Raw genomic sequence first — 15,800 nt, 5'->3', positions numbered from 1 at the left:
CTAATCTTAGCCAATCACCTGCCTACTTTGAGTTACGATTAAGTGATGCAAATAATGAGAGGCAACAGAGATTCCTTTCTCGATGAAGCAGTAGCAGCAAACATTTTTAAGGCCCAGCATTGCTGGCAGAGTGTCAGTTCGGAGCCAAGTGTCCCAGTGCAAGCTGTGGACTTCAGGGCTCAGCTGCAGCTTCAGAGTCAGCATTGCTCTCGCCATCCTAATTGTGCAGCATGATTTGGCTGTGACTGGCTCCATAACCTCCTTTTTGTGATACTCAGTTTCCAAAATAGATTCTGCATAGTTTTCCAGAATTTTTGAGCTACACAATACTTTTTCTTTTCTTTTTTTTTTGTTTAAATAAGCTAAGATTTCTATTGGTTTCAATTAAGTGTTCTACATGTTACAAATGGAATGATGTTTAAGCTTTCTAATTGCTACAGAAAACATTATCAATACAAATGATTTGTAGTTTTCTGCTGACAGATTATTGTCAGAAGAATGGGTTAGCAGGACCATCAATGACACGCCTTTTAAAATGTGTAATTATCATTTTGTATGTATTTTATAGACTTGTATTATATATAACATGTAGATTTTAGATTGTATTCACAATTCTCTTAAATTGAATTCATATGCACATTTTGTATAAATATTCCTATAATCTCACCTATATGATCTGTGTATCACTTATTATAAGTTAACCATATATTTCCTCAGAACTTTTAAAAGAGAATATGGGTCGAGCATGGTGGTTCACACATGTAATCCCAGCATTTTGGGAGGCCGAGGCGGGCAGATCACCTGAGGTCAGGAGTTCGAGACCAGCCTGGCCAACATGGCAAAATCCCGTCTCCACTAAAAAATAAAAATAAAAATAATTAGCCAGACATCATGGGGGGTGCCTATAATCCCAGCTACTTGGGAGGCTGAGGCAGGAGAATCATGATGCAGAGGTTGCAGTGAGCTGAGATTGTGCCACTGCACTCCAGCCTGGGTGACAGAGTGAGACTCTGTCTCAAAAAATAAAAATAAAAAATAAAAGAGAGTATGCAGTATGGTAGATATGACCTATAACTGAAAGTAAGAAAATGAGGGTCTGAAAAATTACTTAAGTTCTCCCATTTTCAAATTTCTCACCTATTAATTGGGTATTAAATTATCTCTAAAAAAATATCTAAAATTCTTAAACAATGCATAATTTTAAGATGTAAATGATTATCACATTAAAGCAAGTTGCAAAAAATATAAAGTTGTATGTATCAATCAAAATGTGTATATGTTATTGCTCAGGAAAGATATCACTTTGTCATTATTTTGTACCCAATATTTTGGTTATGATGTGAATTAACTTATTTCCTGAAAGCAATTCACCAAAAACTGATTTGTCATTTGTTCCCAAACTTGCCCTGTTCTTGTTGATTCCATTTCTTGCTCATGCCTGCTCTGCTCTGTGGCATAAGGACTGATTTCTGCTGGCTGTAGTTCCCAGTTTGTCCTGTCAACTGACTTGCAGCTGAACTCAGCTGTGCCTTCCAAATTATAGGGCAGGAGGAAGGCAAAAATGAGTGAGTCTCTCATTCTCTGCCTCTGTCTCTTTCTCTCTTTCTCTCCCTCTTTCCCTTGAATAGCATCTCTTGCAACTGCTTTGGAATAACTTTTAAAACTTTTAAATCTTTCAATAGCAATTGTAGGAACAACGTTCACCAAAAATTGGCTCATGTGGTATGTATAACAATAGTTAAATATAATAATTTTCAAAAAATGTTATATAATAGTTTTTTTTTAATGTTTTCACTTATTTTATTACACCCAAAGATTTGATTTCAGAAAAGGAATATTGAAATGGCAGAAATGCTTTGATGGGCATTTCACAGACATTATTTTCATTGGAATAAATATGCTTCGATGACCAGTAAATACCAAAATTGTAAAATACTTTTCAACAGGCATGATTTGTATACTCTATAGAGTAGTATCACTGTCATCATTATACATTGAATATGTCATTGTAATGTAAAAAGTAGGAGAATCTCTTGAAGATGAGCTATTTTTCTCATATGCAATCTCTCAATTGTTGCAAATACAGTTAAACGTAACTACTTAAATGTGTTAACCTAAAACTTAAACTATAATTTAATGTATGAATTCATTTCTAGGTTTTTCCTTATCTCTTAAGTAAAGTCTAGCATCATCGTACTACACCTAAAACTGTTCTCTATAGGCATTCTCAAGTTTAAGTTCCCTATTTTAACACAATTAAATTTTAAAGTTTGTTTCTGTATTACTTATTGTTTCAATAAAATTGTACAGGCATACCACATTTTATTGCACTTTGCAACTATTTCATTTTTCATAATTGAAGGTTTGTGGCAACCCTGAGTCAAGCAAGTCTATTGGCACCATTTTTCCAATAGGATGTGCTCGCTTTGTGTCTTTATGTGACATAACAGGAAATTGTTGAAATATTTCAATCTTTATTATTGTTATTATCATATCTATTACAGTGATCTGTATTTGATACTATTGTAATTATTTTAGTGAGCCACAAACCATACTCTTCTGGGAAGGCAAACTCAACCAGTAAATATTGTGTGGGTTCTGGCTGCTCCACTGACCAGCTGTTCCCTGTCTCTCTCCCTCTCAAGACCTCTCCCAGGGTCTCCCTATTCCCTGAGACACATTGATATTGAAATTATGGCAATTAATAACTCTCCAATGGCCTCTAAGTGTTCGGCGAAAGGAAGAGTCACATGTCTGTGTTTTTAATCAAAAGCTCGAGATGATTAAGTTTACTGAGAAAGACATGTTGAAAGCTAAAACAGGTTGACAGCTGGGCCGTTTGTGCAAAAAGTTAGCCAACTTGTGAAGGCACAGGAAATGTTCTTGAAGGAAAATAAAAGTGTTTCTCCAGTGAATACACAAATTTTAAGAAAGTAAAATGTATTGCCAAAATGGAGAATGTTTCAGTGGCCTGGATAGAAGATCGAACTAGCCACAACATTCTCTTAAGTCAAAGTCTAATCCGCCGTAAGGCTCTAAATTTCTTCAGTTCTGTGAACGCTGAGAGACGTGTGGAAGCTGCAGAAAAACATTTGAACCTAACTAAGATTGGTTCATGAGGTTTAAGGAAAGAAGCCATTTTCATAACATAAAAGTGCAATGTGAAGAATAAGTGCTGATGTAGAAGCTGCTTCAAGGTATCCAGAAGATCATTGATGAAGATTGGCTACGCTTAAACAAACAAACAAACAAACAAACAAACAAACACATTTTCAATGTAGATAAAGCAGCCATACATTGGAAGAAGATGCCATTAAGGGTTTTTATAGCTAGAAAGCTGAAGTGAATGCTTGGCTTTAAAGCTTCAGAGGACAGGCTAACTCTCTCTTTAGGGGAAACTGGTGACTTTAAGTAGAAGCCAATGCTCATTTACCATCCCAGAAACTCTAGGGCCCTTAAGATTTATGCTAAATCTGCACTGCATGTTCTCTCTAAAGGGAACAAGAAAGCCTAGATGACAACACATCTGTTTATAGCATGATTTACTGAATTTGTGAAGCTCATGGTTAAAACTTACTGTTTAGAAAAAATATTCTTTTTAAAATATTACTGCTTATTAGCAATGTACCTGATCACCCACAATATCTCCAAAGTATACCTGTGTTATACATTCTGCATTCATTTTCTATGGCTGCCATAACAAATTACCACATACATAGCAGCTTAGAATAACACCCATTTGTTATTTCACTGCTCTTTATTTCAGAAGTTCAGATGGGCTGAGCTGAATATTCTGCTAAGGGTCTCACAAAGTTGTATTCAAAATGTCAGTCAATTTGTAGTCTTCATTGAAGGCTTTGTGGGAGAATCACTACCAGGTTTATTCAGGTTTTTGGAAGAATTCAATTTCATTCTGTTGTAGGATTGAGGTGCACCTTTCCTTGACCAGGGAGCTAACAGTCTGTCAGGGGTTATTTTCAGCTTCTTGAGACCTCCCATATCCCTTGGCTTGTGGCCCCCTCCATTTTCAAAACCAGCAGTGATGTGATGAATATCTCTGACTTCTGCTTTTTCCATTGACTTCAACTCTGCTCATATACAGGAGAAAGCTTTGCCTCTAAGAGCTCATGTGATTATTTCATACCTATTTAGGTAATCCAGAATAACTTCCCTAGTTTAAGGGAACTCAATTACATCTGCAAAGTTCTTTCACCATGTATTGTAACATATTTATGGGCATGAAACCAGATGGCAAAGGTCATGGGAATCAAAATTCTACCTACTACGCATATTCTATTAGAGAAAAGATAGATGTGTTAAAACAATAATCTAGGCAAATCTCAGAAGAATAGAAAAAGAGAAAAATAATGGAAAATTAAAAATGATGGAAGATTAAATAGAAGATTATAGAAGGATTTAATATGTGAGTATACCATATATTTTGAGAGATTAGATAAAGCAGAATTTGAAACATCTGTTGAACTACAGGACCCTGTTTTTGGCAAATACCTTTAAGAACAACAGTTTTATGGTATAGAATTTTAGAAATACTGGTATAAACAAATCCCATATATGAATGTAGATGCTAAATTCCTTAATATAATATTAACATGTAAAATAAAGTAATCTCTTAAAAGAATTTACCATAGTCAAATATTTATTTAGCTCAAGAACCTAATGATGATTTAATATTGATATTAATATCAATACATTATAAAATATGGATAGGACTAATGATTCCAACAGACATAAAAAAAACTCAATAAAATCCAATGCCATACTTAATAAGGAAATTCTCTCAAAATATTATAGTATATGTATTCTTATGTAGCAGAGTGAGGAATGTGTAGCTCGTACTAATAGCCAAAATGACAGTGTGCAGTTACATCATACTAATATTAAAAAGAAGCAAGGAAGTCTGCTTTAAATATTATTAGTTACCATTTTTTAGAAAATGATCACTAATGCAATTGAAAGTGAAATACAAAAAACAATTTAAAAAGCCTTCTTCAAATCCTATAACCTCAATTATCCAGTGAGGATCAAAATACTTCTTTCATGTACTTGCATTGTTTCTTCACTTCCTTCAAATAGAGGTTGCTGAGTTTTAGGATATTTATTCTAAGTGTATCCATTAATTTTTCTGATACTTGTGCAACCAACATTGATTCCTTCATTACCTGCATTCCTACCATTTCTTTTCATTTTATTTCAAACTCAGATGTTTTGCTTTCTGAATACATTCCTCCCTTTGGTAGGATTCCTCACAGAGTAAGATAAGAAGTTAATAATTTTGGGGTCTGAAAAAGTAATCTATTATTCGAACAAAATCTCTCCATCTTCATCTAACTAAATATAATACTTATGAGCAGTTGGTTCCATTCCATCAGACAAAAATCAAACACATGCTGGATTATATTATTGTTTCCCTGCCTATTTCCCATTTAGGTAGTCTCAGCTATAACTTCCATTAGGCTCATAACCCAAGAAATTTCTCAGACATGTTCTGTGAAGAAACATGCCGTGGTCTCCCTTCCTCCTCCAATAATTACATCATCTTGAAAGTCATCTGACACTGCTTAAAGTATGTGTTTATGATATAACACCTAATCTCTTCCCAATTATATCTAATTCATTGTGTAACCACCCAATATAGATTATTTTCATCAAAGAATATTTTTATACCATGACTTTAATGAGGATATTTCATTCATTTCTTGAATCCAAGCTCCCTGAGATCCATGAACCATCTCCTTCTTCTCACTTTAAACTTACTTGCATGCTAGTCAGCATTTATGTTCCTGTAATAGTAAAAATAATATTATCTTCTCTTTCTTGATATAACCCTTAGAGTACTGAGATATGTTCATACTTCAATTTTTTCTCTTTAGCCTGACCACCAAGATTTCTTATATCTTCCTTGTTTCCTCCAGCTTCTATTCAGAGTTAAAAAGTCAAATCCCATTTGTGTGCGTATTATTTTAGCTTCTTGTTTGCTTGGGCTTATTTGATTTTTGAAATTCTGTTTCCTCTTGAGATTTTTTAGATATGTAATTGCTAGTTTCAGAGTATACAGATGCAATACTTCTTTAAATATTTATAAAATATGTTAAACTTTAATAGGTCCAAAATACAATTCATGCTTACAAAATAAGGCTTCTGCAATGAGCTTTGTGTTTTTATAAACTTTATCACACATCAACCATCTGAGTTTCTAAAATCAAAATGATGGTGGCTAATAGGAATGGGTCACAGAGAGAGGTGCTGTGTTCTGATGATCTGAGTTCAAGTTTCTCTAAAATTTGTACTTCATTGTACATTTCCAAAGAATAATAATAATAAAGCTAATGGGTAGAATTTGGGATCCGGTGCCATCTAAAATGTTTATTTTTAACAATCTCAAAGCCAAAGTTTTATACACTTAATAGTATGATGCAATGTCATACATAACTAATTATATGCTTCTGAATAAAATAAATAATAAAGGGGTAATGTAAACAAAACCTCTACACAGTTTAAAATCACCAATATTGAATTAATCTTACATTACATATAAGTTACTGTATGTTCCCTTTTCCTGGCTTTCCATGAAGGAATTTGAAATCCCTGGAGATGTGGAAGGATACTTCTAATTCAAATTAGCAAGAGAGTTATACTGATTGAAAGAATTAATTTTTTATCTCCTTACAAGAGAAAATCCTCACTAGTTTTGAAGTCCCCAACAAATCTATCATGGCCTGCACTCAAAGATTCCAGATAAATCCATGTTCCATTTATGAAAAGCCTACTTCTATTGGGCCCACATGAACTGAAAACAGCTGCCACCTTTCCAAACATATGAGGTCCATAATATAATGATCATAATATTTTTTGTGCCACCTGGCATACCCCATCAGCTCATCTCTGATTTCAATTGTGATGTGGTTTACAGCCTCCTGAAAGCTCAAACCTACTCTGATATTGTGCCCCATATTATCTTGATAAGGGGTACCATTTTTTTTTTTCTCAGTGCCTTCTCTTTAGCTGCAGGAACTTGCTCACAGGGAAACTAAACTTGGAAGTGTGGGGAGTAAATGCCCATCTTCCAATAACAATTGATAAATGGTGGGCAGGCATTAACTGACAAATGTCTCAGATGTTTTTCAGTTGGTGCTATGCACTGACTTTTGTTTCTCCAAAATTCAGATGCTGAAGCCTTAAACCCAATGCAACTTGTTTGAATATAGCACTTCTAAGAAGGTAATTAAGGTTAAATGAGGTCATAAACATGGGACCCTAATCCAATAGAATTGGTGGCCTAATAAGAAGAATCAGAGAGAGAAGTATACACATACATACAAAAAAGCCATGGAAGCACATGAAGAAATGGCAGTGACCTACAAGCCAAAGAAGAGGCTTCAGAATAAAACCTACCATGCTGGCACCTTGATCTTGGATTTCCTATCCTCCAGAGCTGTAAGAAGTTATATTTCTGTTGTTTAAACCACAGAGTCCATGGTATTATATACGACAGCCCTAGCAGACTAATGCAGTTGTTGTCTTAGTCAGCTTGGGCTGCTCTAAGAAATATACAATAGATTGGGTCAAACAACAAACATTTATTTCACACTTTATTCTACAGTCTGAGAATTCCAGGATCAAGGTGCTGGAAGATTTGGTGTCCAATGAAGGTACTCTTTCTGGTTTACAGAAGGCTGTCTTCTTATTATATTTGCACATAGTGGTAAGAGCAGAGAGGGGAAGCAAGCTCTCTCTTGGGCCCCTTATCATAAAGGCACTAATCTTATTAATAAGGGCTTCATCCTCTTGACCCGTTTGTCTCCCAAAGGCCTCATCTCCTAATACCATCACATTGTGGGTTAGAATTTTAACATAAAAATGTTGCCCCCTCTTTCTCTGTTTGCCACCACTAAAGGAGGAAATCAACAGCAGATTAGAAAAGTCCTCTGTGTCATCAGACAGCTTCCTGGATACCAGCTGCTGGTCCTCCTATATATCCCTGAATCGGAGAACATGGAACTTTAACTTTTGCTTTTGGAGTACCGTGCCATTGGCCTTCTTCAGGTTTTTGTATTCTTTGTAGTTATTCTTCTGAGTATATAATTTATTAATAAGCAAAACTTGTATGAGTTTGCTAGAACTGTATCAAAAAGTACCACAGACTAGGTGGCTTAAAAAAACAGAAATTCATTTCTCACAGTCCTGAATGCTAGAAATCCAAGGTCAAGGTGCCAGCAGGGTTGATTTCCTCTGAAGCCTCTCTCCTCTGCTTGCAGACAGCCACCACCTCTCTGTGTCCTCACATGGTCTTTACTCTGTAAGTATGCAATCCTGGTGCTTCTTTGTGTGTCCAAATTTTCACTTCTTATAAGACGTATTAGGCTTCTTCAGAGAAACAGAACTAAAAGGAGATACACACACATACAAACACACACACACACACACAGATAGAGATAGAAATAGAGAGATTTATCATAAGAAATTGATTCACATGATTATGAAAGTGACAAAACCCAATTGCTACAGTCAGTAAGCTGGAATCCCAGAAATTTCAATGGTACGATTCCAGTTCAAGTCCAAAGGGAGGAGAATTAGGAGAGCTGATAGTGCAAATTCTAGTCTGAGTCCAAAGGCAGGAAGAATTCAATGTCCCCACTCAAAACTGTTAGGCAGACAAAGTGAATTCTCTCTTACTCAGCTTTTTTGTTCTATTGAGACCTTCAACAGATCTTATGTGAATAAGGCTTATCCACATAAGAGGGCAATTTGTTTTACTTGGTCTACCAATTTAAATGTTAATCTCATCCATAAACACCATCACAGACACACCCAAAATAATGTTTGACCAAATATCTGGGCACCCAATGGACCTGTCATATTGAAAAATAAAATTAACTATCACATGAGAATATCAGTCAGATCGGATTAGGGCCCACTGTAAGGCCTCATTTTATCTTAAACACCTGATTAATGGCCTTATCAAGAAATACACTCACATTCTGTGGTACTGGGAGTTAGGACTTTTACATATATATATATATATATATATATACACATATATATGTAAATATATGTAAATATATATAAATATATATATAATATAAATATAATATATAGGGGACATAATTCAGCTTATAAATGAACATAAGAGAGAATATAATAGTTTTTAAAAAATGAAAACAAACTTCTCACAGTAATATTGTGAACATAATTAAGATTTTAAGCGTTGTATTTATCACTCCTAGAAATTTCTTCAGGTAGCATATCGCATACACACTAACATTAAGAATTAAATGTGTAAGTGTATGTGTGGGTGTGAGGAGGTAATGGGCTTGTCTAACATATATAAGCATGTGTTACTACGTGTCAGTATAGTTCCTATTGAATATGTTATTGAACTTTCTAGAATAATTATAAACAAAGCAGAAGACACAGTGATGCATAGGATTACAAAATGAAAAACAATTACACTGAAGTAAAGTCATTCAAATACCAAATAAAACCCTTGATATAGTAGCATATGAACATCTTTATTAATACATTCAGTAATAAGATCAAGTAGTGGGTTTAGTAGATACTGCAATTTTGAGGTAGTGCTAAGTTAGATTCTATTTTGAGAGATGTCTGGTTTATATTAGTGACAAGTTCATAGATACATTAATACTACTGTCTCTTATCATCTACAATAGCAAATGCTAATCTTCAAGTAAAGGTGTGTGAAATAAAATACGTGTTTTTTTTTCTCATCCACATTCTTGGAGCTTCATGAACTCCAAGTTCATGGAGTAAAGATATTTTAACCATGTCTTTACTCTGCTGTGTTGTCCACCAGAGTTTGTGTTACAGATTAAGAAATAGAGTGACTCTGTGTTTGTTTATGATTGAAAATAAATTCTGGTTTCATATTTCAGGATTTGGGTTTTGGGAGAATAATAAATAATGATGTGAGTATATGTCTCTCAAAATTAGGGAGAATACAGCACCTACTCAGCATAGCTATTTATGAGGTAAATATAAAGTTATTTCAATGGAGCTGTAAAGCATAAATACTCAATTAATGCTGGATATTGTTGTTAATCATCTTATTTCCATCTTAAATATGAGAAATCTCAGGCTTAGAATAGTTGGATAACTCACTCATTTATGTACAGCAATAATGGTGAGGACAAAATCTGAACACAGGCAGTCTGCCATACTCTTAATTATTATTCTCCTCACATGCAGAAAATGGGGCTTTTTTGAATCACACACTCGAAACTGAGCATGACACTTCAACTTAGATGCTGCTAAATTGGCACTATAGGATCAATAACTCTGTCTTGTTTATACCTTAATTAAAAGGAAATCTCACCACCACCTGCGTCCTTACAATCTGCATCCTGGAAAAATAACATGGTGAGGCCTGGTGGGCAACACAGCAGAGCAGAGCCAGCAGCCTCTGAGTCCTCAGAGCCAGGAGGCTTCAGAGCGTGCAGCTCCTTGCAGGGAAACACAGCAGCAGCAGCCTCAGCATGCCACATTAACCATCCATATGCAGGGACACCATATGAATTTTGTGTTATGTCCTGGCAACTTAAAATCCATTCTTATGATAAAGGGGTTTGAGATCTTTTGTCTCATTTTTAGAATTCTTATAGAATAAAAATCACCTGCATATTCCAAAAAGAAAGGAAGAATAGCTTGAAGAACAAGGTTGGAATCCTATAAACAGGTTTGGCCATTATGAACCAAGTATGGTAGTGCTACTGCTCTTCTGGCATTATTGTATTTATTTATTTATTCTTCATTTATAAATCAGAGATCAGAATGAAAAATTAACCTCATAGCAGTTACAGAGGAGTCACTGCCTTTTTCCCTTGAACAGGGGCCATCTTAACTCTTGAACTTGAAACTTGCTTCAAATACAAGGATTGGAAATTCTTTAATGAATATTTAACTGCATTCTCTTTTGGAGTTGCATGCCAATGTCACACTTAAATCAAACAGGGCTCCTACATCTTTGAATGGTTAGATTTTCTTTGAGATTTCCAGTTATTTCCAGTTATTATAATCTGACAATTCTCAGAAATATTACTGGACAGCAGAGCTGCTGTGGTGCACACATGTAGGGAGACTCCTTCAATTAATATCTACATGAATGATGTCATCTGGAGTTATGAAGTGCAAAAACTTCATGGCCATAGACTGAGTCCCCACTTGCCAGCCTGTTTTGTATTATGGATACCCTGGTTGCTATGGATTCTAGTTAGATTGCCAAAAAAGAGGCAGAACAAATGGGACAGTCTAAAGCAGCCATTTGATAAACTATTTAAGGAATAGGTACTTTTAGTTGTAATACTCACATTAATTAATTTTTAAAGATGATATAGAAAGTGATCCATTATCATCAGGTTATTTTTAATAGTATACTTAATATGATGATAATTATTAATGTCACAGTGTTACAATTATACATGTATAAATTAGTCAAATAATTTTTAGGTACAATACTTTGATTTTCTTTAGAATATCAATGTGTTGTCTATTTTTGTCACATTATATTCTCATACATATTTCCAAACTAGACTTTAATAATATTGAAACAATTTATAATTATACCAAACTAGTCTTTAATAAAGTTGAACCAATTTATAATTAAAGAAAACAAAAATAAAGTGTCATTTGTAAATTAACCAACACCCCATTATTTTAAAAATGCTCAAATTTGCCTTTTCCTACCTAGATATAACAGCTGAAGCCCCAGAATGAAGAGAATAGTCCTAAAGAATGCTACTGTAACATCTTTGCTAGAGATTCAAAACAATAGCTCAGAAAAGGTTTGGCAGCCCTTACAGTTCATCACCAAATTTTATCTTAAATATAAGAGTATGAAAAAAGATTAAATAGAAATTGTCAGTGAGTGAGAATTTCTTTGAAGATAGTGCTCTGAAGACTTCCCAAATACCCATTACTGCCTTAGCCATCTAACCAAGTCTGAACAGACTTCCTAAGCCATGGCCTGTGCAACAGGAATCACTGGGTTTTGTGCCTGACATCAGAATGCAAAAAAGTGAAAAACAGAAGTCAGGTAGGAATGCCTGTCATGGTTGAAGAAAAGAAATGAAGGAGATTGGTAACAATTCTTCTTTGAATGTCTGATAGAATTCTGTGGTGAATCCGTCTGGTCCTGGACATTTTTGTCGATAATTTTTAAATTATTATTTCAATCTCACTGCTTGTTATTGGTGTGCTCAAGTTATTTAATTCTTCCTGATTTATGCTAGGAGGGTTGTATTTTTCCAGGAATTTATCCATCTCTTCTAGGTTTTCTAGTTTATATGTGTAAAGGTGTTCATAGTAGCTTTGAATGATCTTTTGTGAATCAGTGGTGTCAGTTGTAATACCTCCTGTTTTGTTTCTTAATGAGGTTATTTGGATTTTCTCTCTTCTTTTCTTGGTTAATCTTGCTAATAGTTTATCAATTTTATTTATCTTTTCAAAGAACCAGCTTTGTGTCTCATTTATCTTTTGTGCTGTTTTCTTTTGTTTCAATTTCATTTAGTTCTGCTCTGATCTTGGTTATTTCCTTTCTTCTGCTGGATTTGGGTTTGGTTTGTTCTTGTTTCTCTATTTCCTTGAGGTGTGACCTTAGAATGTCAATTTGTGCACTTTCAGTCTTTTTGATGTAGGTTTTTAGGGCTATGAACTTTCCTCTTAGCACCGCCTTTGCTGTATTCCAGAGGTATTGGTATGTTGTGTCATCATTGTCATTCAGCTCAAAGAATTTTTTAATTTCTATCTTGATTTTGTTTCTGACCCAATGCTCATTCAGGAGCAAGTTATTTAATTTCTATGTATCTGCATAGTTTGGAAGGTTCTTTTTGGAGTTTATTTCCAGTTTTATTCCACTGTGGTCTGAAGGAGTGCTTGATATAATTTAAATTTTCTTAAATTTATTGAGGCTTGTTTTATGGCCTATCATATGGTCTATCTTAGAGAAAGTTCCATGTGCTCTTGAATAGAATGTGTATTCTGCAACTGTTGGATGAAATGTTCTGTACATATCTGTGAAGTCTATTTGTTCCAAGGCATAATTTAAATCCATTGTTTATTTGTTGGCTTTCTGTCTTGATGACCTGCCTAATGCTGTCAGTGGAGTATTGAAGTCCCTTACTATTACTGTGTTGCTGTCTATCTCATTACTTAGGTCTATTAAGAATTGTTCTATACATTTGGGAGCTCCAGTGTTAGGTGCATTCATGTCTAGGATTGTGATATTTTACTGTTGGACAAGGACTTTTACCAATCCTTTTGACACTATTCCATAAATTAGAGAAAGATGGAAACCTCTCTAATTCATTTCATGAAGTCAGAATCACCCTAATACCAAAACCAGGAAAGAACATAACCAAAAAAGAAAACTACAGACCGATATCCTTGATGAACATAGATGCTAAAATTCTTAACAAAATACTAGCTAACCAAATCCAACAACGTATCAAAAAGATAATCCACCATGATCAAGTGAGTTCCATACTAAGGATGCAGGGATGCTTTAATATATGCAAGTCAATAAATGTGATACACCACATAAACAGAATTAAAAACCAAAATCACATGATCATCTCAATAGATGAAAAAAAAGCATTCAACAAAATCCAGCATCCATTTATGATTAAAACTCTCAGCAAAATCGGCATACAAGGCACATACTTTAATGTAATAAAAGCTATCTATGACAAACCCACAGCAAACATAATACTGAATGGGGAAAAGTTTAAAGCATTCCCTCTGAGAACTGGAACAAGACTAGGATGCCCACTCTCACCACTTCTCTTCAACATATTACTGGAAGTTGTAGCCAGAGCAATCAGACAAGAGAAGGAAATAAAGGGCATCCAATTCGGTAAAGAGGAAGTCAAACTGTCACTGCTGACAATATGATAGTTTACCTGGAAAACCCTAAAGATTCCTCCAGAAAGATCCTAGAACTGATAAAAGAATTCAGCAAAGTTTCTGGATACAAGATTATTGTACATAAATCAGTAGCTCTTCTATACACCAAGAGCGACTAAGCAGAGAATCAAATCAAGAACTCAACCCCTTTTAAAATAGTTGCAAAAAAAAAAAAAAAGACTTAGGAATATACCTAACCAAGGAGTCAAAACGCCTCTACAAGCAAAACTACAAAACACTGCTGAAAGAAATCATAGGCAACACAAACAAATGGAAACACATCCCATGCTCATGGATGGGTAGAATCAATATTGTGAAAATGACCATACTGCCAAAAGCAATCTACAAATTCAATGCAATCCCCATCAAAATACCACATCATTCCTCACAAAATTAGAAAAAACAATTCTGAAATTCATATGGAACCAAAAAAAAAAAAAAAAAAAAACGAGAGAGAGAAAAAAGAAAAAGCCTACATAGCCAAAGCAAGACTAAGCAAAAAGAACAAATCTGAAGGCATCACGCTACCTGATTTCACGCTGTACTATAAGGCCATAGTCACCAAAACAGTGTGGCACTGGTATAAAAATAGGCATATAGACCAATGGGACAGAATAGAGAACCCAGAAATAAACCCAAATACAGCCAACTGATCATTAACAAAGCAAACAAAAACATAAAGTAGGGAAAAGACACCCTATTCAACAAATGGTGCTGGGTAATTGGCTAGTCACATGTAGGAGAATGAAACTGGATCCTCATCTCTCACCTTATACAAAAATCAACTCAAGATGGATCAAGGACTTAAATCTAGGAATGAAGCTACATAAATTCTAGAAGATAATATTGGGAAAACCCTTCCAAAAATTGTCTTAGGCAAGTATTTCATGACCAAAAACCCAAAAGCAAATGGAATAAAAACAAAGATAAATAGTTGGGACCTAATTAAACTAAAGAGCTTTTGCATGGCAAAAGGAATAGTCAGCAGAGTAAACAGACAACCCACAGAGTAGGAGAAAATCTTCCCAATCTATATATCTGACAAAGGACTGATATCCAGAATCTACAACAAACTCAAATCAGTAAGAAAAAAAAATCCCATCAAAAAGTAGGCTAAGGACATTAATAGACAATTCTCAAAAGAAGATATACAAATGGCCAACAAACATATGAAAAAATCCTCAACATCACTAATGATCAGGGAAATGCAAGTCAAAACCATAATACAATACCACCTTACTTCTGCAAGAATGGCCATAATAAAAAAAAAATAAAACAACAGGTATTGGCATAAATGTGGTGATCAGGGAATACTTCTACACTGCTGGTAGGAATGTAAACCAGTACAGCCACTATGGAAAACAGTGTGGAGTTTCCTTATAGAAGTAAAAGTAGAACTACCATTTGATCCAGCAATCCCACTACTGGGTATCTACCCAGAAGAAAAGAAGTCATTATTCGAAAAAGATACTTGCACACACATGTTTACAGCAGCACAATTCACAATTGCAAAATGGTGGAACCAACCCAAATGCCCATCAGTCAAAGAATGGTTAAAGAAACTGCAGTATACATATACAATAGAATACTACTGAGCCATGAAAAGGAATGAATTAATGCATTTGCAGTGACCTAGATGAGATTGGAGACTATTATTCTAAGTGAAGTTACTCAGGAATGGAAAAGCAAACATGGTATGTTCTCACTAATACATGGCAGCTAAGTAAGCTATGAGGATGCAAAGGCATAAGAATGATACAATGGTCTTTAGGGACTTGGGGGGAAGAGTGAGAGGGAGCGAGGAATAAGACTACAAATATGGAGCAGTGTATACTGCTCAGGTGATGGGTGCACCAAAATCTCAC

This window comes from Pan paniscus, chromosome 7 (assembly GCF_029289425.2).
Source record: "Pan paniscus chromosome 7, NHGRI_mPanPan1-v2.0_pri, whole genome shotgun sequence".
NCBI lineage: Eukaryota > Metazoa > Chordata > Mammalia > Primates > Hominidae > Pan > Pan paniscus.
The sequence above is the reverse complement of the archived record's forward strand: the minus strand, read 5'-3'. Positions refer to the sequence as shown.